Here is a 2,415-nt window from a genome sequence, read left to right as displayed (position 1 = left end):
AAGGCCCATTGGTCCATTAATAATAATGGATTGCATTTATATAGCGCTTTTTGAGACCCTCAAAGCGCTTTACAATTCCACTATTCATTCACTCTCACATTCACACACTGGTGGAGGCAAGCTACAATTGTAACCACAGCTGCCCTGGGGCAGACTGACAGAAGCGAGGCTGCCATATTGCGCCATCGGCCCCTCTGGCCATCACCAGTAGGCGGTAGGTGAAGTGTCTCGCCCAAGGACACAACGACCGAGACTGTCCAAGCCGGGGGTCGAACTGGCAACCTTCCGATTACAAGACGAACTGTCAACTCTTGAGCCACGATCATAGCATTAGCGCTGCAAGGGTTTCTCCACAAAAGACAGAAACGGGTAAAATGATTGTGGCAAGTAAAACAGTTGCACTAACATGTTTAGTTCAACACCCAGGCGACAACTGAAGGTTTGCTCCCAGCATAAGTAGTGGCAAACTGATCGGCAAATGACAAACATGTGAGCTTGATTGCTTCAGGTGTACTGGAGAGGAGGGTGGGAATCTCAGAAGAATCCCACCCCTTCGAGGCAACACACACACATAAACACACACAAACATCCACACACTCATATTCAGAGAGAGGAGAAAAAGAAGCCAAAGATCCACAGGAGACTGGAAGACCATGAAGTGTCAGTAATCACCAGTCACTAGAGAAAAGTGTATTCTGTGACCAGCTGAACAGTGTTTGCTGGAGGATGCTTGCTGTCAATCAGCAACATCCAGTAACCACAAATTGTTGATGCTGCACTGCAAACCCACTTGCTTTGGTCATTAATATTTAGTCTTAGTCACCCAGCAAATATTCACCAAGTGGTAATGCAACTGTATGCTCAGCCTTAACCGGAAACAGTTGACCTTCAATGTAAAAGTTGCAACTTTTGAAATGTTGGTTACAACCCTAAGGAACAACTTTGACTTTCCTTAGGGCTTCCTTGAACATTCTTAATTTCCAATTTGCATTGCACTTTTTCAGATTTCGCTACGGTTAATAAAGTAAATCACAGGCAACCATGAGCCTGAGGCTCAACACCAACAAGACCGAATACTTAGAGGCTGGCCCCCAGACCGACGGCACGATCAGCGTCGATGGAGAAGATCTGGCGAAAGTACCTCATTTCAAATACCTCGGATCGATGATCAGCAATGACGGCGATATCCTACTAGATGTACGAGCCAGGATCAACGCAGCGTGGATGAAATGGCGCCAAGTCACCGGCGTCCTGTGTGACCGAAGAATGCCCAATCGCCTCAAGTCAAAGATCTACAAGAGTGTAGTGCGCCCCGTCGCCCTCTATGGATCCGAGTGCTGGCCAGCCACCGCAAAGCACGAACAAGCCCTTCACACGATGGAAATGCGGATGCTGCGATGGTGCCTAGGCCTGACACGATGGGACCACGTCATGAACACCGACGTTAGAAAGAGGATGGGAATCGCGCCAATCACAGATAAGATGCAAGAAGCGAGGCTGCGGTGGTACGGACATGTGGTACGGAGCGATGAGAACTCAGTGGTGAGAACAGCACTGCGGCTCAGCCCCCAAGGACGTCGACCTAGAGGCAGACCAAAGCGGAGATGGATGGACTGAATCAAGGACGACGTGAAGAAGATCGAAGCCGATCTGACCGACGCCCTTGACCGACCCAAGTGGAGACGACTTTGCAGAAAAGCGGACCCTGCAACCGAGCGGGAAAAACGCTAGGAGGAAGACAGGCAACCATCACATTCTGCTAGCAACCAACCAACTGTAGCCTTTGTGATCAGTTTTAACTAGGAACAGCCAATAACCTCCAACAACTATTCACCAGCAAATCTGGGAATACAGTTTCTTTTTTTACCTTTGTTTTTATACAGATATTTCATTACAATACTACATGGCATATTTATGTAGTGTTAAGATAAAATCACTGATGAAAATAAGAAAAAACAGACAGACAGACAGACAGATAGATAGATAGATAGATAGATAGATAGATAGATAGATAGATAGATAGATAGATAGAAGCTGTGCTACCATGTGAGAGACGTTCCTCTGTAGCTCCTCACATCAATATTTATGTCAGCCTTGAAACCTTCAATACCAGTAAGGTTCTAATCAAGAACTCTTTGAAGTTGTTAACAGAATAAAAATTCCTCTACAGAGGATTCACTGTTTTCTCCTCCATTTTATATCACTGAAATTGTTTTTTTTCTTTTTTACTAATGCTGTTCCAAATCAGAATTTACTGTATGAACGTGTAGCATGATTGTTCAAATAAAAGCTTGTTGCAAATGAGACATTAGCTGTTGTTAGTCATATTAGTTGTAATTCAGTAGATCCTGCTTCTATCCCCACTCCTCCACAGACATCCCACACAGTTATCAGGCTCTATGAATAATATATTCA

General features: G+C 45.1%; 1 pseudogene; it reads left to right on the top strand.

The window, feature by feature from the left end:
• The first annotated feature begins 1,026 nt into the window (after positions 1-1,026).
• LOC120739092 lies at positions 1,027-1,749 on the top strand (annotated as a pseudogene).
• Positions 1,750-2,415: the final 666 nt, after the last annotated feature.

The sequence above is a fragment of the Simochromis diagramma genome, unplaced genomic scaffold (genome assembly GCF_900408965.1).
Source record: "Simochromis diagramma unplaced genomic scaffold, fSimDia1.1 OVJJ01000321.1, whole genome shotgun sequence".
NCBI classification, from domain to species: domain Eukaryota; kingdom Metazoa; phylum Chordata; class Actinopteri; order Cichliformes; family Cichlidae; genus Simochromis; species Simochromis diagramma.
The sequence above is the reverse complement of the archived record's forward strand: the minus strand, read 5'-3'. Positions and strand labels throughout refer to the sequence as shown.